This window comes from Rhinatrema bivittatum, chromosome 2, assembly GCF_901001135.1.
Source record: "Rhinatrema bivittatum chromosome 2, aRhiBiv1.1, whole genome shotgun sequence".
Lineage (NCBI taxonomy): Eukaryota > Metazoa > Chordata > Amphibia > Gymnophiona > Rhinatrematidae > Rhinatrema > Rhinatrema bivittatum.
Genome location: NC_042616.1, coordinates 425,947,650 through 425,968,682, shown reverse-complemented (window position 1 = coordinate 425,968,682; position 21,033 = coordinate 425,947,650). Strand labels below are relative to the sequence as shown.

General features: G+C 47.9%; 1 protein-coding gene across 4 annotated transcripts in view; it reads right to left on the bottom strand.

Moving 5' to 3' along the window:
• The window catches only part of XRCC6 (X-ray repair cross complementing 6), a 145,265-nt gene that overhangs the window by 68,327 nt on the left and 55,905 nt on the right, over nucleotides 1–21,033 (bottom strand). The window lies entirely within an intron of this gene.

The window sequence follows — 21,033 nt, the reverse complement described above, 5'->3', positions numbered from 1 at the left end:
GCCCAGGATGTCACCTGCGACAGAGTCTAGTGAGCTCTCAGACCCAACCGGCCTTGCAAATGTACACCGAAGCAATGGCCTCCGTGAACCACCACACTATGGTCACTTTAGAGGCCTTATATCCTTTCTTCGCCCCACTCGAGAAAATGAAAAGATGATCAGACACTCTAAAATCAAGAGTAATCTCCAGATACTGCAACAGCGCCCGCTTCACACAAAAACACCTCAACTCCTTATACAAAGAAAACCTCTTATCCAAATTTATAAAGGATGGTAACTCCATGGACTGATTCAAGTGGAAGGACAAAACAACTTTTGGAAGGAAAGAAGGCACCTTACACAAAGAGACACCCGAGTCCAAAATCTTTAGGAAAAGGATCTCTACATGAGAGGGCTTGTAGCTCTGAAATCCTTCTGGCCGAACAAATTGCTACCAGAAAATACGACCTTTAAAGTAAGATCCTTCAAAGTCACCCTGCGTAGCAGCTCAAATGGCGCCCTTCACATTGCTTTAAGAACCAAGTTTAGGCTCTACGGAGGACACATGTTCTGCACCGGGAGACATAAATGCTTCACACCTCAAAGAAAAACGCGCCACATCTGGATGCGCAGCCAGAGACATTCCGTACATCCAGCTTCTAAGGCACCCCAAGGCCGCCACCTGGAACTTTAAGAAGTTGAAAGCAAGCCTTTCACCAAACCTTTCTGCAAAAAAGACAGCGTGGGCCACAGAAGCTTGAGACGGATCTACGCTGTGCACCTTGCACCAAGTCTTGAAAACCTTCCACACCCGCACACATGCCAAGAAGTTGGACTTCTTTCTTGCTTGCAACAAAGTGGCAATAACATCCTCAAGATAACAGTTTTCTCTCAGGCACCTCCCCTCAAAAGCCAAGCTGCGAGACAGAAGCGATCAGCCTGATCCAAAAATATGGGATCTTGGCGCAGCAGATTGTGAAGATGAGAAACACAGTGGCCTGTCCACTGTGAAACTGATTAAATCCACGAACCACGGCCAACGAGGCTATTTCGGCATCACCAGAATTACCTGCCCGAGATGAACTTCCATCCTTCACAAGACCTTGCCCACTAGCGGCCACATCGGCAACACAAACCGGGGAATCCCCTGTGATCACAGGATGATATAGCAACGACTCCTTCTGCCCCATGCTCACTTCTTTGACTGAAGAACTGTGGTGCTTTAGCATATTTCCATATTGCCATAAGATCCATGCAATGGACACTCTACTTGAGACTAATCAGGAGCATGGCCTCCTCAGACAATCCCACTTTCGGGGATCTATCTGCCGGCAAATGAGGGAATCCGCCTGCACGTTGTCCAACCCCGCTATGTAGGAAGCAGCCAACACCTTCAGATGCCATTCTGCTCAAACTCCTGGGTTCCTTGCGCCACTGACTGAAACTTGGCACTGCCCTGCCAGTCGATGTAAGCCACTGTCATCGCATTATCCGACAGAACTCTCAGGAGCCTGCCCTGTACAAAGAAAGAAAGGCCTGCAACACTAGACACACCGTCCTTGATCTAGACAGATGATGGACCACAACGCCTCCTCTGGAGACCAGTGCCCCTGCGCCACTTGAGTCGAACACACAACTCCCCAAACCAGTGAGGCTGGCAACAGATGTGACTACTATCGAACTCGGGACTGCCAAGGCCACCCCGCAGCTCAAATTGTCCCAACACAGCCACCAATTCAGACTCAACCTGGCACTTTCCATAATAGGCAGCAGTAGATGAAATTGTCCCGATAGCAGGTTCCACCTGGAGAACAAGGTTGACTGAAGTGGCCGCAAATGAGCATATGCCCAAGGGACCAATTCCAATGTGGAAGCCATAGACCCAAGAACCTGCAGACAATCCCATACCCTGGAACTGCACAGCTCAGCGATCTGAAGATCTCTCCCTAGATCTTGACTAACTGCTCCTTGGTAAAAAACAAACATTCTCCTAAGCCTGGTGTCGAAGGGTGCTCCCAGGAATTCCAGAACTTGAGACGGAACCAGCTGGCTCTTAGGAAGATTCACAACCCAGCCCAGGGACCTTAATCACTGCAGCACCACTGCTACCGCCCAATGACGAAGGTCCCCTGACTTTGCTCAAATCAACCATCGTAAAGGTCCTTGGGTGCTGTTGCCAATCCAAAAGGCAGGGCGCAAAACTGAAAAATGGTCCCCGAGAATCATGAACCTGAGAAACCTCTGATGATCTGGGTGAATTGGAATGTGAAGACATACTTTGGTCAAATCCAGAGAAGCCAAAACCTCCCCTTTGCGTACTGCAGCGATCACCGACCTCAACTTTTCCATCCGAAAACAAGGAACCTTGAGCGCCACATTCACCTTCTTTAAATCCAAGATCGGACGAAGAGCACAGTCTTTCTTTGGGACCATGAACAAATGGAATACCTTCCTATTCCCTATAATTTTGACAGGTACTGGAATTATGGCCCCCAACATACGTAGACGACAAAGCCTTTAAGGCAGTGATGGCCAACCTTTTGAGCTTAGTGTGTCAAAATTCATAAAAAACCCGAGCATAACTCGGGTGGTGTGTCACATCTAGAAAAATCCATAATTTTGTGATATTTGTAGCTCTAATTAATAACAAAGATATAATTTTAATATATGTACTGTATTTATTAATAAAGCAAAACAAATAATTCTTTACCTTACCTGCTTAGTGACTTTTTTGTTGCTGAATTTCATTGGCTAAATCTTCAATTGAAAGTTAGTATTTCGTACACTTCAAGCCCAAGCAAGAGTTACAAACTTCATCTGTCAGTTTCTTTTATTGGCTCCCATTCATTCACACCACTCCCTCCCCATCCCCCAGGCATGCACACATTCATTCTCACACACACAGACTCCCAGGCAGGCACCCATGCATTCACACACATACACCCCCCAGGCAGAGTCCCATTCATATACATGCCACACACTAAATGCAGACCCCCCTCTCTTTTGCCAGCAAACTCGGAACCTCTCTCATTCCTCTGCTGCTGTGTGGCTATTGGGGAGGTGCCGATTGCTGCTACTGGCACTGAAGCCCATTCTGCTGCCTCCTCTGTGCAGGCCCTGTGGGCTTCCACTTTCTCCATGCTGATCTTATAGAAACATAGAAACATAGAAATGACGGCAGAAGAAGACCGAATGGCCCATCCAGTCTGCCCAGCAAGCCTCACACATTTTTTCCTCTCATTCTTATCTGTTTCTCTTAGCTCCTTGTTCTATTCCCCTTCCACCCCCACCATTAATGTAGAGAGCAGTGATGGAGCTGCATCCAAGTGAAATATCTAGCTTGATTAGTTAGGGGTAGTAGGGGCAGTAACCGCCGCGATAAGCAAGCTACACCCATGCTTATTTGTTTTACCCATACTATGTTGTACAGCCCTTGTTGGTTTTTTTTTCTTCTCCCCTGCCGTTGAAGCAGAGAGCCATGCTGGATATGCATTGAAAGTGAAGTATCAGGCACATTTGGTTTGGGGTAGTAACCGCCGTAACAAGCCAGCTACTCCTCGCTTTGTGATTGCGAATCCTTTTTTTCTTCACCCCTGTCGTTGAAGCTATGCAGGATATGCGTGAAGCATCAGTTTTTTGTTTTTGTGTTTGTTTTTTTTTTTTGTTTTTTTCCCCCTGCCGTTGAAGCAGAGAGCTATGCTGGAAATGCGTGATGTATCAGTCTTTCTCCCATGCCGATGAAGCAGAGAACCATGCTGGATATGCATGGAAAGTGAAGTATCAGGCACATTTGGTTTGGGGTACATTGTGAGATCCGTAGAGAAAGTGCTATTCTTGCACATTCCCAAAGATTACATGTGCCAATCTCTAAAAAGTAATCTATTTTTTTTTTTGCCTTTGCTGTCTGATCTTAGTTTTCTAATTGGTTGGTCACAGGCTTTTTTTTTTTCCACCTTCCCTTTCTTATTTTTTTTGCCAATTCCTTTTATATTGTCTTTTTTTCTGTTTCTTTTCTCTCCATCTTCTTCCCTCAAACACACAGTCAGGTTCTCATTCTCACATGCATTTCTCTCTCTCACACACACACAATCTCTCACTGGCACATGCTGTTTGACTTACACATCCAGGCTCTCACTCACACATGCTCAAGCACAGGCTCTCACTTTCACATGCTCTCTCTCATACAATCATTCATACACACAGTCTCTCACTGGCTCGTGCTGTCTGACTCTCACACACAGGCTCTCTCTCTCTCTCTCCCACATGCTGTCTTGCTCAAGCACATGCTGTCTCTGCAAACATTCAGGTCCTCACTCTCAACTCATCTCATACATGCACACAATCTCTCAACTCATCTCATACACGCACACACTCTACAGACCCTCAGCCTCTCTCTCACCTCTGGGCCTCTTCTTCGCGGGTCGCCGCAGGATGGGCCCTGCAGCGGCCCTGATCTTCCCGGGCCGCGGTGACCCTGCTACCGGGCCTCTTCCTCTTCTCAGGCTGCTGCGACTTGGAATTCGCGGCAGCCCGTATGCACAAGTGCTGCTCCTCTTCTGCACGCGCTGATGCTTCACCTCCTTCCTGCCCACACGGCTCCGGCAACGTTTACTTCCGGGGCCGCACAGGCAGGAAGGAGGAGGAGCATCAGCGCGTTTAAATGCGATCTGTTTCTTCAGGCCATGGTGACGTGAGCCTCACCACGGCCCTGCCTATTGCTGCGCCGAATGAGTTTCCCTGCGCCCGGGGGCATTGGGGAGGGGGGGTGGAGGGGTCCAGAGGGTGGGGGGATACTAAAAACCTAATTTTAAAGGGTCGGCACAGCCGATAAAAAACAAAAAATTTCCCAATAGTCCATGAAACGCTGCGCGTGTCAGCAAAAACGTCTCGGCGTGTCACCTCTGACACGCGTGTCATAGGTTAGCCATCACTACTTTAAGGGCTGTGGAAATTCTAAAGCGCAACCAAGCTCAATCACACGTAGGACCCACTGATCTGATGTGATCTTGGCACACACCTCGGGAAAATGTGATAACCGATCTCAGATTCTTGGAACAGAGGAGCAGGCTGGTTCCGCTTCCTTGGGCGGACTTGGAACCATAGACCCCCTGACTGGTACCATTCCTGGTCAGTCTCCTGCCTCGAAAGGACTGATTCCAAGACTGCTGCCTCCCGGCACCTTGTCTTTGACTCCTCCCGAAGGACGAGACTGCTGTAAATGTCAGTTAGACCGGAATCGAACCCATGCCGAAGAGAAACCTCTGCCAACCCTTGGCTTGTCCTCTAGCAGCTTGTGCCCTCTGGTTTCCCCAAGATGCTTCACAAGCTCCTCCAATTCCTCTTCAAAAAGAAGCATCCCCTTAAAGGGAAGCCACCCAACTGAGACTTAGACCAAACCTCTGCCGACCTGTTCCTCAACCAAAGAAGCCTCCTAGGAGACCGCGGACATCATAGATCGAGAGGAAGTGCATATGAGATCACACAAAGCATCTGTATCGTAGGCCACCACAGTTTCCAGCCTCTCAGCCTGTTTTAAGTCCTACTCGGATAGCGTCCTCTCTGATTGTAATTGCTTACCCAGCGCCATCAGCCTGAAGCATAACCCTACTGCATACGGCAGCGTGAATGCTCAATGCAGACACCACACATCTTCTTGAGGTGTACCTTCAACTTCCTATCCTGCATAACCTTAAGTGTCGCTGATCCTGTCACCAGAATAGTCTTCTTCGTCACCGCAGATCTTCCGGCAATGAATACAGTTTCTTCATGGCTCTACCATCCTTCAAACCTGTATCTGGAGTGTCCCAGTCCGAGAGCACTAAATTCTTCACTGATTTATGGAAGGGGGAACGCCTTTGCTGATCCCCTGAAGTCCTCCATGACCGGATCCACTCCCTCGTGGTCCGAATCAGCCTGGGGTTCTTTAATTCCCAATTCCTCTCGAAAAAGAGAGAGACGGCCCCCAATCACCGGAACGGAGGAATGGGCCGGTGCACCTTCATTGTGATGACCTGATGTTGGAGAATTCCTGGGATGTTCCATCTCGGGGAGGCCACCTGCCACGAAAGGAACTTGCCCAAGCTTGCGACCTCAATGGAGCCTGCCGCGAAGGAAAGGACAGGGCTCTAGTTGAGTGGAAACGCCGCTGGCCCCGGAAACGACCCCTATAAGAATTGTAAGGACAAATAGACCTGGGCTTGTCCTCTGGCAATTTAAAAAGGAAAATTCGTTCTTACCTGATAATTTTCGTTCCTGTAGTACCAAGGATCAGTCCAGACTGCTGGGTTATGCCTCCCTTCCAGCAGATGGAGTCAGAGAGAAACTGAAAAGGCACCTCCTATATACCCTGGTGCGCCACCTGCGATCCCTCAGTATAATCGATATCAAAGCAGAATGATAAAAATTTACAGCAACAACCCGTGACTAGATCAATTCAAACCTGAACTTCTGGAAAACGAGGAAACCAGGCGAAAAAATGCCATCGTACATAACTATAATTCACACATCCAAGTGCTCTCGAAAACTGGAATAAAAAGGAAACAAATACCAGAATACGTGTGGGACTCATCTTGCTATGGGCGGGCGTCTGGACTGATCCTTGGTACTACAGGAACGAAAATTATCAGGTAAGAACTAATTTTCCTTTCCCTGTACATACCAGGATCAGTCCAGACTGCTGGGAAGTACCCAAGCTGCCCTAAATGGGGTGGAACCTGGAGAGTCCCGCTCGAAGCACACTGCTGCCAAACGTCTCCACTGCCGGATCTCTAACGTCCAATCAGTAGTGTCTGGCAAACGTGTGTACAGATTTCCAAGCAGCCGCCCGGCAAATTTCTTGAGGTGAGACAAAACTACTCTCCGCCCAAGAAGCCGCTTGTGATCGAAGAGAGTGTGCCTTAAGCCCCTCCGGAACAGCATGTCCCTGACAAATGTAAGTCGAAGCAATCGCATCCTTTAACCATCAAGCTATAGTAGTCTTCGAAGCCTTAGTCCCCTTCTTAGGACCACTCCACAAAACAAAAAGATGATTGGATAACTGAAAAGGCTTCCTTGTTATAATGTAACTGTATGCTCTGTATCTCTTGTTGATTGGTTAATTGTATATTCTACTTAGTTCATTGTAAACCGAATTGATTTGATTTGTATCAAGAAAGTCGGTATATAAAAGCCTTAATAAATAAATAAATAAATAAATAAATAAATAAATAAATAAATAAAAAAGGATTGGTAATTTCTAAGTACTGTAAGAGCGCCCTTCGGACATCCAACCGCCGTAGCTCCTTGCCCCGAGAAGTGGTAGTGTCGTTCACGGAGAAGGCTGGCAATTCCACTGTCTGATTGACATGAAAAGCCGAAACCACCTTCGGTAAGAAGGAAGGAACGGTGCGAAGCGAGACCCCCGAATCAGAGATATGGAGAAAAGGTTCCCTACAGGACAACGCTTGAAGCTATGAAATTCGCCTAGCTGAACAAATAGCCACAAGTAAAACTGTTTTAAGAGTTAAATCCTTGAGCGTAGCTCTCCGTAGCAGCTCAAAAGGCGAAGTACAGAGGCCACAAAGGACCAAATTCAGACTCCAAGAGGGACAGATAGCTTGCACCGGTGGACGCAAATGTTTGACTCCCTTCAAAAATCGGGCTACGTCAGGGTGCATGGCTATGGATACCCCATCAATCTTGCCGCGATAACAGCCTAAGGCTGCTATCTGTACTCGGAGGGAATTATAGGATAACCCTTTCTTCAGACCCTCCTGCAAGGAGGTCAAAATATGAGTCACCTTAGCCTGCCGTGGAGACATACGCAACCCACGACACCAAGCATCGAATACTTTCCATACTCGCACGTAGGAAAACGAAGTGGAGGGCTTTCGAGCGTGAAGAAGAGTAGTGATGACTGACTCTGAATATTCCTTTTTCCTCAATTGCCGCCTCTCATAAGCCAAGACACTAGACAAAAGCGATCGGCCTGATCGAAAAACACTGGGCCCTGCCTCAGAAGTCGAGGCAGTTGACCGAGACGCAAGGGGCCTTCCACTGCTAGGTTGACTAGGTCGGCGAACCACGGTCTCCTTGGCCACTCCGGAGCCACGAGGATGACTGGTCCACTGTGAGACTTGATTCGACGCAGTACCTTCCCGATCAGTGGCCACGGGGGAAACACGTAAAGAAGAACATGAGTGGGCCATGGAAGAACCAACGCGTCCACCCCTTCAGACCCGTGTTCTCTTCTGCGACTGAAGAAGCGCGCTGCCTTCGCATTCGAATAAGTCGCCATGAGGTACAATCGAGGAGTCCCCCATCTTTGAATGATGAGCATTAGTGCCTCCTGTGACAGTTCCCATTCCCCCGGATCTAGCCGCTGACTGCTGAGATAATCCGCCTGATTGTTGTCGACTCCAGCTATGTGTGTCGCCGCTATGCGAAGTAGGTGTTTCTCCGCCCAATCCATCAACTTGCTTGCTTCGGTAGCCACAAGCTGACTCCTGGTACCCCCTTGGCGATTTATATAAGCCACCGTAGTCGCATTGTCGGACAAAATCCGAACTGCTCGATGCTGTACCAGTGGGAGAAAACGCTGTAACGCCAGGCGAACCGCCCTGGTTTCCAGACGATTGATGGACCACCTTGTCTGAAGGGGCGTCCAAAGCCCCTGGGCAGACGGAGACTGGCAGACTGCCCCCCAACCTGTCAGGCTGGCATCCGTCGTGACGATGATCCACTGAGAGGGCTCCAAATCCACCCCCTGTCGCAAGTGCGCCGGCACCAACCACCAATGCAGACTGGACCTGGCCGGGTCTAGAAGCTGTAAAGGCAACCCGAACTCCTTGGACTTGGGGTCTCACCGTGAAAGGAGTGCTCTCTGTAAAGGTCGCATATACGCAAAAGCCCAAGGAACTAACTCCAGAGTGGACGCCATATACCCAAGAACTTGCAAGTAATCCCACGCCACTGGCAAGGGAAGAGCTAATAGCCGAAGAACCTGTGCCATTCGATGCTCCATCCTCGCCTGCGGCAGGAAAACCCTGCCCAATCTGGTGTCGAAGAGGGCTCCCAGAAACTCTAAACTCTGGGATGGCGTCAGCTTGCTCTTGGACCGGTTTACCACCCAGCCAAGGGAACTCAGATGATTTAGGACTGCCCTTACTGCCTCCTCGCAGAGTATTCGTGATTTCGCCCGAATGAGCCAGTCGTCCAAGTACGGGTGTACCAATATGCCTTCCCTCCGAAGGCTCGCTGCTACCACCACCATTACCTTGGTGAAGACTCTCGGGGCCGTTGCTAGACCGAACGGCAGGGCACAGAATTGGTAATGGGATCCCAGGATCATGAACCGAAGAAACCGCTGATGAAATTCCTGGATCCCTATGTGTAGGTAGGCCTCTGTTAGATCCAAAGAGGCCAAAAATTCACCTTTGTGGACTGCTGCAATGACTGAAAATAAGGTCTCCATCCTGAAGCGCAGTACCCGTAATGCTCTGTTGACCTGCTTTAAATCCAGTATTGGACGAAAAGTGCCCTCCTTCTTGGGAACGATGAAGTAAACCGAGTTGCGACCTGTCCATGGTTTGGCTATTGGCACCGGAACTATAGCCCCCAGGGCCTGCAGCCGCACTAGTGTCTGAGAAATCACCTGCTGCTTTGCCGGAGACCCGCTGGGAGAAATGAGGAACAGATCGTGCAAGGGTCGTGCAAAATCCAAAGCGTAGCCATGGTTTATAATGTCGAGAACCCACTGGTCGGAAGTAATCCTAGCCCATTCCTCCCAAAAGTGGAAGAGTCGTCCCCCGACTTCCGGCACGGAGGGATGGGCCAGTGTCCCCTCATTGTGTCGTCTTATTGTTGGCAAAGCTGTGGGACGCGCCAATGTGCGATGGCCGTCTGCCGCGAAAGGAATGGGTCCACGCTTGCGATTGTGCGGGTGGTTGTCTCGGGGTATATGAGATGAACCCCTCCCGGAGCGAAACCAGCGTTGATTTCGAAAACGGCCATGGAAGGCACCCGTAGCACGAAAGGATTTGGGCTTGTCCTCCGGTAACTTGAACACCTTGTTCTCCCCCAGCGAGCGAATAAGTTGCTCCAACTCGTCCCCAAACAAAAGTTTACCTCGAAATGGAAAAGAACCTAGCTGCGCCTTGGAAGAGGCATCTGCCGCCCAATGACGCAGCCATAGTAGCCGTCGTGCTGAAACTGCCGAAGCCATGGAATGGGCCGAGGTGCGTAAGAGGTCATACAAGGCATCTGCAGCATAAGCCACCGTCGACTCCATAAGGTTAGCTTGTTCAGCTTCCTCCGGAAGCAAATCCTGAGCCGTTAATAGCTGTTGTACCCAGCGGAGGGTAGCCCTCTGCTCCATGCAACTGCAAGCTGCAGCCCGCACTCCCAAAGCTGAAACCTCAAAAATTCGCTTAAGCAAGACTTCCAATTTCCGATCTTGAAGGTCCTTAAGAGCCGTGCCCCCTGTCACTGGGATGGTGGTATGCTTAGCAATGGCTGTGACCGCCGAATCCACTTTAGGCACCTTAAGGAGCACCTTAAGGAGCTCCAAGGAATCAAGAGGGAGCGGGTAGAAGGTACAGAGAAGGGTTACCAAAATGATAAGGGGAATGGAACAACTCCCCTATGAGGAAAGACTAAAGAGGTTAGGACTTTTCAGCTTGGAGAAGAGACGACTGAGGGGGGATATGATAGAGGTGTTTAAAATCATGAGAGGTCTAGAACGGGTAGATGTGAATCGGTTATTTACTTTTTCGGATAGTAGAAAGACTAGGGGGGACTCCATGAAGTTAGCATGGGGCACATTTAAAACTAATCGGAGAAAGTTATTTTTTACTCAACGCACAATTAAACTCTGGAATTTGTTGCCAGAGGATGTGGTTAGTGCAGTTAGTATAGCTGTGTTTAAAAAAGGATTGGATAAGTTCTTGGAGGAGAAGTCCATTACCTGCTATTAAGTTCACTTAGAGAATAGCCACTGCCATTAGCAATGGTTACATGGAATAGACTTAGTTTTTGGGTACTTGCCAGGTTCTTATGGCCTGGATTGGCCACTGTTGGAAACAGGATGCTGGGCTTGATGGACCCTTGGTCTGACCCAGTATGGCATTTTCTTATGTTCTTATGTTCTTATCCATAGCCCAGCTGACTCTCAAAGTAGCCTCCGGAGTATCCCATTCCCGGGATACAATCTGAAACAGCTTATGATGAAAAGGAAATGTATATGCCGGCGCACGGAGCCCGGACAACTCTAAGTCCCCTGGCAAGGAATCGGATTCTGCCTGCGGCACCGGAATCCCCAGCTCCTGAAGGACATGCGTGATTAAAGGATCCAGCTCCTCCTTGCGGAATAACCGAAGCACCTGGGGGTCATCCCCTTCTACTGAATCCGCAGCCGCCATGTCAATCCCTGCATCCGGAGAGTGCGATCCCAGGGATAACGGATCCGCATCTGCGCTGGGGGAAGGCCTGGGAGCTGCACTGGGAGAAGGCCTAGGAGCTGGAACTGGACCAGAACCACCCAATTCTAGGCCAACCTGACCTGAAGAAGGCTTACAACATTTATCGGGGATAGGGACCCCCTGCTCCCACTCAGCCTCGGCTTCCATGTAAGCCTTATGCAGCAATAGTACAAACTGAGATGAAAAAGGATGTGTCCTCTTCAAAGGACCTCCCTTTGTGCCCAAAGGCCGTAAATTAAGCTCCCCTTGTAAATCGCGGGGTCGGTAGGGGCTAAGGTCCGGAGGAGACCGAGGAGGAAGATCCTCTTCATCCTATATTGAATCCACTTCACTCCCCTCCTGCTCTAACAAGGCCGCTGCCTGCACGGAAGAGGGCAAGATGGCCGCCGCCCCCGATATCGGGAGCGAGCCATGCCGCTGCCTGCCCGAGACTGTCTGTCGCGGCAGCAGAGGTTTTTCCCTCGGGGCCGCTCCCCGCGAAGGCCCCTTGTTCCCGGGAATGCATCGGGAACAGAGGCCTTCGTGCGAGAGCAGAAGCCCCGCCTCCTCACACGCGGTACAGGCAGTCCCCCTTGGCATCCTGAAGCGGTGGGAAAACGGAGCGCGAACGGCGCCAATCGGGACCGGGTGGCAGGCCACCCCCTCCGGAGACCCAAGTGAGGAAGCAGGCAGGGGACAACACCTCGTTTTTCTATCTTTTTTTTTTTTTAATAAACTTTATTAGAAAACCTGAGAGCCTGCAGAGGGCTGCCAATTAAGAATACCCCTCTGCCATATCTTCTCCGAGGAATTATGAGTCTCTGGAGGCGGAGGGGGAGAGTGACCGCCCCACCGATTAATCCTCCCCCTCCTCTCACTGGGTAAGGGGGCAAGACACTCCGGGAAAGGCTCTAGGGCAATGCCCTGCCTGGCCTGCTAAGGCACTTGTTTGAGTCTTTTTTTTTTTTTTTTTTAATTGATCTAGTCCTAGGGTTCCCCACAAAATTGAAATCAAACCTGACCGAGGAACCCCTCCCAATTTAGAGGAGATCAGGACCGCAGGTTATGCTCTCTCATCTGCTGAAGTCAGAGATATACTGAGGGATCGCAGGTGGCGCACCAGGGTATATAGGAGGTGCCTTTTCAGTTTCTCTCTGACTCCATCTGCTGGAAGGGAGGCATAACCCAGCAGTCTGGACTGATCCTGGTACGTACAGGGAAACCTTGTTCTCCTCCAAATCCTTGATAAGCTGTTCTAGATTGTCCCAAATATAAGCTTTCCTTTAAAAGGGAAGGAACCAACTGAGACTTGGAGGAAGCATCTGCTGACCAATGGCGCAGCCAAAGCAATCTCCTCGTTGCCACCGCTGATGACATTGAATAAACAAGAATTAATTTAGTAAGACCAGGACCGCAGGTTATGCTGTCTTCCACCTGCTGGAGTCAGGGAAATACTGAAGGATCGCAGATGGCACACTGGGTTATCAGGGGGTGCCTTTTCAGTTTGTTCTCCACCTGCTGGAAGGGAGGCATAACCCAGCAGTCTGAACGATCCGGGTACGTACAAGGATCATGACTTTCTATATGCTCTGTGATTTTGATCTTTAGAATAGTTTCTACTATTTTTCCCGGCACTGAAGTCAGGCTCACTAGTCTATAGTTTTCCGGATCACCCCTGGAGCCCTTTTTAAATATTGGGGTTACATTGGCCAATCTTCAGGTACAATGGATGATTTTAACAATAGGCTACAAATTTTAACTAATAGATCAGAAATTTCATTTTTGAGTTCCTTCAGAACCCGAGGATGCATACCATCGGGTCCAGGTGATTTGCTACACTTTAGTTTGTCTATCTGGCCTACTACATCTTCCAGGTTCACAGTGATTTGGTTCAGTTCATCTAACTCATCACCCTTGAAAACCATCTCTGGAACTGGTATCTCCCCAACATCCTCATTAGTAAACACAGAAGCAAAAAATTAATTTTGTCTTTCTGCAACCAACTCCCTCACAGGTTTCTTGCTTTGGATATATTTTTAAAAGTTTTTATTATGAGTTTTTGCCTCTACGGCCAACTTCATTTCAAATTCTCTCTTCGCCTGTCTTATCAATGTTTTACACTTAACTTGACAATGCTTATGCTTTTTCCTATTTTCTTCAGATGGATCTTTCTTCCAATTTTTGAAGGATTTTTTTTGGCTAAAATGGCCTCTTTCAACTCGCCTTTTAACCATGCCGGTAATTGTTTTGCCATCCTTCCACCTTTCTTAATGAGTGTAATACATCTGGACTGCGCGTCTAGGATTGTATTTTCAAACACTGACCATACCAGTTGAACACTTTTAACCTTTGCAGCTGCACTTTTCAGTTTTTTCTAACTATTTTCCTCCTTTTATCAAAGTTTCCCTTTTGAAAATTTAGTGTTAGAGCTGTAGATTTACTTATTGTCCCCCTTCCAGTTATTAGTTTAGATTTGATCATGTTATGATCACTATTGCCAAATGGCCCCACTACTGTTATCTCTCTAACCAAATCCTGCGTTCCACTAAGAATTAAATCTAAAATAGCTCCCTCTCTCGTTGGTTCCTGAACCAATTGCTTCATGAAGCAGTCGTTTATTACATCCAGGAACTTTATGTCTCTAGCATGTCCTGATGTTACATTTACCCAGTCAACATTGGGGTAATTGAAATCTCCCATTATTACTGCACTGCCAAATTGGTTAGCTTCCCTGATTTCTCTTAACATTTCATCTGTCTGACCAATTTGTCCAGGTGGATAGTAGTATACTCCTATCACTATACTCTTACCCAACACACATGGGATTTCTACCCATATAGATTCTACTGAGCATTGGTTATACTCCTTCCACCAGGTCTCTGTGATGCCAATTATGTCAATCTCATTTACTGCTATACACTCTTACTCTCCCAATCTTAGACATCTGGCATTGGCATACAGACATTTCAAAGTGTGTTTTTTGTTTGTTTATTTTATTTATTTTTATTTTAACACTTTTTTATACCGGCATTCGTAGGACACATCATGTCGGTTTACAGTCAACTGAGAAAGGAAATTACAATGAACAAGGGAGGGGCTAACTGGGTAATATACAAAATACAAAGGAAGAGAGAGTCAACAGCAGAATTACAACTTTTTGCATTCAAGTTAGGGTTAAGTATGCAAAGGAACTTATATACAAATTAAACGAGGCATTGTATTTGTATTAACAACCTGCTTTTCAGTTGATAGGGATAATTTGGAAATCTTTGGCTCAGGTGATTTTTTACATATAGGCACATGGACTATGTTTGCTTTTATTGGAACCTCTCTGTTGGGATGCCCTAACTCTCCTGTTTCATTAGTATCCTTCAAGGATATATTCCTCTGAACCATGCACTGCTGAGTGACTATCAGTTTTCCCCCTTGTTCTAGTTTAAAAGCTGCTCTATCTCCTTTTCAAACGTTTGTGCCAGCAGCTTGGTTCCACTCTGTTTAAGGTGGAGCCCATCCTTTCGGAAAAGTCTCCCCCTTCCCCAAAAGTTTCCCCAGTCCCTTACAAAACTGAATCAGTCTTCCCTGCACCATCATCTCATCCACGTATTGAAACTCCGGAGATCTGCCTGCCTCTGGGGACCTGCACGTGGAACAGGAAGCATTTCAGAGAATGCTAACCTTGAGGTTCTGGATTTCAGCTTTCTACCTAAAATCCTAAATTTGGCTTCCAGAACCACTCTCCCACATTTTCCTGTCCTGTACCATGACAGCCGGTTCCTCCCCAGCATTATCTATAATCCTATCTAGGTGATGCGTGAGGTCTGCCACCTTCGCACCATGCAGGCATGTTACCAGGCGGTCCTCATGTCCACCAGCCACCCTGCTATCTACATTTCTAATAATTGAATTACCAACTATGATGGCCGGCCTAACCCTTCTCTCCTGGGCAGTAGCCCTGGGAGACTTGTCTTCAGTGTGAGAGGACAACACATTACCTGGAGAGCAAGTCCTTGCTACAGGATCACAGGAAAATTAGTTTCTTACCTGATAATTTTCGTTCCTGTAGTACCAAGGATCAGTCCAGACTGCTGAGTTATGCCCCCCCTCCAGCAGATGGAGTCAGAGACAACTGAAAAAAGGCACCCCTCTTAATTACCTGGTGTGCCACCTGCGTCCTCTTCAGTATAATTAATAACAAAGCAGAAAATTCCATAACAAATGACTAGATCAAGGAAAAACTGCCTTAGGCAAACAGATTGAAGATAACATTTAAACGAACATTGGAACAAAAAGGCAACTAGCCTGGAGAAACTGTAGAAAAGTCGTCTGTAGGAACCTATTTGGAAGAAAAAAAGGGAAAGAGAAATATCGACGAGCGGACTCTATTAAAAGAACTAAAAACTCACTGGGCGGGCATCTGGACTGATCCTTGGTACTATAGGAACGAAAATTATCAGGTAAGAAACTAATTTTCCTTTCCCTGTACGTACCAGGATCAGTCCAGACTGCTGGGATGTACCCAAACTGTCTTAAATGGGGTGGGACCCAGAGAGTCCCGCTCGAAGCACACTGCTGCCAAAAGAATCGTCATCCGGAGCTCGGACATCTAGACGATAGTGTTTAGCAAAAGAGTGCAATGATTTCCAAGTCGCTGCCCTGCAGATTTCTTCAGGAGAAAAACATTGGCTTTCCGCCCACGACGTCGCTTGTGACAGTATAGAATGAGCTTTAAGCCCATCTGGCACTGGCCGTCCGTGACATATGTACGTGGAAGCAATCGCATCTTTCAACCACCGAGCAATAGTGGTCTTGGAAGCCTTACTACCTTTCTTCGGACCACCCCATAAACGAAAAGGTGATCAGATAGCCAAAAAGGATTAGTAACCTCCAAGTAGCGAAGAAGTACCCTTTGAACATCTAGCTTCCGCAGTTCCCGACCTTGAGGAGAGTTTTTATCCACGTCAGAAAAGGCTGGTAACTCCACAGACTGAATGACATGGAAAGCCAAGACTACCTTTGGAAGAAAGGAAGGCACCGTGCGGAGAGAAATGCCGGAATCCGAAATACGCAGAAACGGCTCCCTACAAGATAAAGCTTGGAGCTCTGAAACACGTCTAGCCGAACAAATAGCCACCAGAAAAACCAATTTAAGGGTCAAATCCTTTAAAGTTGCCCATTTAAGAGGTTCGAAGGGAGCATTACAAAGACCGTGTAAAACCAAGTTCAAGTTCCATGAAGGGCAAACAGCCCATACTGGCGGGTTTAAATGTTTAGCTCCTCGTAAGAAACGAACCACATCAGGATGACAAGCAATTGAAGATCTGTCAATCTTACCACGCAAACAACCCAGGGCCGATACCTGTACTCTAAGCGAACTATAGGCCAAACCTTTCTTCAAACCATCCTGAAGGAAGGCGAGAATATGGACTATGGTGGCCTTCCGCAGAGACACCTTCAACCTGCTACACCAGGAGTCAAAAACCTTCCACACTCTAACATAGGTAAGAGATGTAGACGTCTTACGAGCCCGCAAAAGAGTAGTAATAACTGCCTCGGGATATCCCTTCTTCCTTAACTATCTCCTCTCATAAGCCAGGCCGCAAGACAAAAGTGATCCACCTGATCGAAAAATACCGGACCTTGACGTAGTAGCTTCGGCAAATGACCGAGACGTAGAGGACCATCCACCTGTAGGTTGATGAGGTCCGCAAACCACGGCCGTCTCGGCCTCTCCGGGGCTACCAGAATAACTGGCCCCCGGTGATATTCTATGCGTCGAAGAATCTTGCCCACTAAAGGCCATGGAGGAAACACATATAGAAGAATGTTCTGTAGCCACGGAAGAACCAGAGCATCCACCCCTTCTGAGCCGTGTTCTCTTCTGCGGCTGAAAAACCGAGCCGCTTTGGTGTTTAGGCGAGTTGCCATGAGATCCAGGCGAGGAACACCCTCGCATCGCTGCGGAGAGTTTCCATTCTCCGGGATCTAGCCATTGCCTGCTGAGGAAATCCGCCTGAATATTGTCCACCCCGGCTATATGCGACGCTGCTATGCGAGATAGGTGACGTTCCGCCCAAGACATCAATTTGGCTGCTTTGGAGGCTACCGGGTGGCTCCTGGTTCCTCCTTGACGGTTGATGTAAGCGACTGTGGTTGCGTTGTTGGAAAGTACCCTGACCACTTGGTGACGAACCATCGGTAGAAATTGGTATAGGGCCAATCTGACAGCCCTGGTTTCTAGGCGATTGATGGACCAAATCGCTTGGAACGGGGACCATTGTCCCTGTATCGATCGGGACTGACAAACCTCTCGCCAACCCGTCAGGCTGGCATCCGTCGTGACTATAATCCAATGAGGAGTTTCCAGGTCCACACCCTGAAGCAAATGATGTGGAACCAACCACCATTGGAGGCTGGATCTTGCTGGTTCCAGCAATGGTAAGGGCATGTGAAACTCCTCCGACTTGGGGTCCCATCGAGAAAGAAGGGCCTTCTGTAAGGGTCGTAAATGAGCAAAAGCCCACGGAACCAATGCCAGGGTAGATGCCATAGAACCAAGAACCTGTAAATAATCCCATGCCGTTGGTAAAGGCAGAATCAAAAGGTTTCTTACCTGGGACATCAACTTTTCCATGCGCCCAAGCGGAAAAAAAAACCTTTCCGAGTGCTGTATCGAAGCATGCTCCCAGAAATTCCAGAACTTGGGACGGAATCAGTTGACTTTTGGCAAAGTTGACCACCCATCCTAGCGAGCGAAGACGAAGCAAGACTGATTGTACCGCTGCCTTGCAAAGTTCTTCCGACTTTGCGCGAATCAACCAGTCGTCCAGGTAGGGATGCACCAGTACTCCTTCCCGTCGTAGACTCGCGGCCACCACTACCATCACTTTGGTGAATACACGTGGAGCCGTCGCTAGGCCAAAAGGAAGTGCACAGAACTGGTAATGTTCTCCTAGTACCATGAACCGTAGAAACTTTTGATGGTGTTTTTGAATTCCTATGTGAAGATAAGCTTCCGCTAAGTCCAAAGAAGCCAAACACTCTCCCTTGTGGACGGCTGCAATTACGGACCTCAAGGTCTCCTTACGGAATTTTGGAATTCGTAAGTGAAGACTGACCTTTTTCAAGTCCAATATCGGACGAAAGGAATTCTCCTTCTTCGGAACCACGAAGTAAATGGAGTAATGACCGGTCCGACGTTCGGCTGATGGAACTGGGACTATAGCCCCCAGCGCTCTCAATCGAGATAATGTCTGGAGAATAACCTGTTGCTTTTCCCGAGAACCGCCTGGAGATATCAGAGAACAATTTCGAAGTGGGCGAACAAAATCCAAAGCATAGCCGTGACTTATAATGTCTAGGACCCACTCCTCCTAAAATTGGGAGAGACGTCTCCCGATCTTTGGGATGAAGGAATGGGTCGGCGTCCCTTCATTGGGAAGACTTAGGAGGGGCAAAGGTGTGCGAGGTCCCACCACGCTGAGATCGCCTGCCACGAAAGGAATGTGTCCATGCTTGAGTCCGGGAAGGAATCTGTCGTGAAACGAAGGGAGTCCCCCTTCCAGCACGAAAACGACCCCGAAAGCGTCCCCGGAAGGTACCTGCAAACCGAGAAGAATTAGGCTTGTCTTCTGGGAGTTTATAAACTTTATTGTCTCCAAGGTCCTTGATAAGTTGTTCTAGCTGTTCTCCAAACAAAAGCTTACCCTTAAAAGGGAAGGAACCCAGCTGAGACTTAGAGGTAGAATCTGCCGCCCAATGGCAGAGCCATAAAAGCCTTCTAGCGGAAACTGCCGAGGACATTGTGCGAGCAGAAGTTCTAAGGAGATCGTATAATGTGTCAGCCGTGTAGGCAACCGCTGACTCCATGCGGTTCGCCTGATCAGTCTCCTCAGGAGAAAGTTCCTGAGATGTCAGCAACTGTTGAACCCATCGTAAGGTGGCCCTCTGCATAAAGCTGCTGCAAACTGCAGCCCTTACCCCCAAAGCCGAAACTTCAAAAATGCGTTTAAGTAAAATCTCCAATTTTCTGTCCTGAAGATCCTTCAGGGCCGTTCCTCCCTTAACGGGAATTGTAGTATGTTTGACTACGGCCGTAATCGCAGAGTCAACCTGAGGAATTTTAAGCAAATCCAAAGATTCCAAGGGTAAAGGATAGAGCTTATCCATGGCTCTACTAACCCTTAAGGTTGCTTCTGGAGAATCCCATTCTTTAGAAACTATTTGAAAATGTTTCGGATGAAAAGGAAAAGTTTGGGGAGGGGAACATAGACCGGACAAAACCAAATCCCCCTGAGAAGGGTCTGAAATCTGAGATGGTAAAGGAATTTCCAACTCACCTAGTACATGCGGAATCAGAGGATCCAATTCTTCTTTACTGAATAACCGGAGCACCTGCGGATCATCTCCTTCCATTGGGGTAGTAGAATCTATATCCCTATTAACATCCGCGTTTGCTAGGTCTGTCAGGGAAAGACCTACAGGTGCTGAGGATATGGGAATCCCGGAGCCTGCAGCAGTAATAGGGACCGCTGATCCTGAAATTCCCAAGCCCGAAGTCGAGGGTACAGGATTGATAGGAACTGCCCCTATATTAGATAGAGCTGCTTCAGCCTCCAGGTAGGCCTTATGCATTAATAGAACAAACTGAGTTGAAAAAGGTGGTTGTTTTTTTTAAATTCCCTCAGGAGCTGAATTTGAGGAAGGAGCAGCATTAGAAGTCAAATCGCGCTGTTTCTCGGGGCTTAACTCTGGTGGGGAGAAAGAAGGATCCTCCCCTTCTTCCCAGCATTGCTCTGCATCGGCTGCCGATGCATTCAAGATGGCCACCGCTGAGCCCTCGAGGGAGCTTGAACGAAAACATTTGGCTGCCGGCGCTTCTGAGGCGCTATGAATTCAGGAGGTTCTGGCTGACATCGTCTTCCTTGAGGGTCCCTCACCCCCGGGAAGACACCGGGAACAGAGACCCTCGCGGGAGAGCCGGCTCCCCGAATCACCACAAGCAATACAAGTATGCCCCCGCGGCATGAAAACGGCGCGATTTTAAAACTGTGAACCGGGTGAACAATTCCACCCCCTCCAGAGGCCCGGGGAAATATAGCAGGCACAAGTAAGTGATTTGAAAATATATAAATATCCACTACCTTGTAATAAATTTATTTAGTATTCGGTTTTTTGTTTTGGTTTGGTTTTTTTTTATGTCACAGGCAAACAGAGGAAGAACCTCTGTGAAGAAAATGAATACTTCCCCCTTTTTATATATATATATATATATATATATAATTTATTTATTTTTTATTTTTTTTTAAATATGGGTCAAGGTAGGACTAAAGTAGGAGAAAAGTGACCGGCCCACCAGTAAATAGTCTCCTCCACACCGGGCTAGCAGCCAAAAACTCTGGGTATAAGGTTTTAGGGCAACACCCTGCCTAGCCTGCCTGAGAGATTTTTTTTTTTTTTTTTTTTAAAGTCTGTGTAAATATTTTAATTGATCTAGTCAAAGGTAATAGAAAAGAAAATTAAATAAAACCAAACCTGGTTATACAAGTAAAAGATACACTTAGAAAGAATCAGGACCGTAGGTCATGCCTTTGCATCTGCTGGAGTCAGAGAGATACTGAAG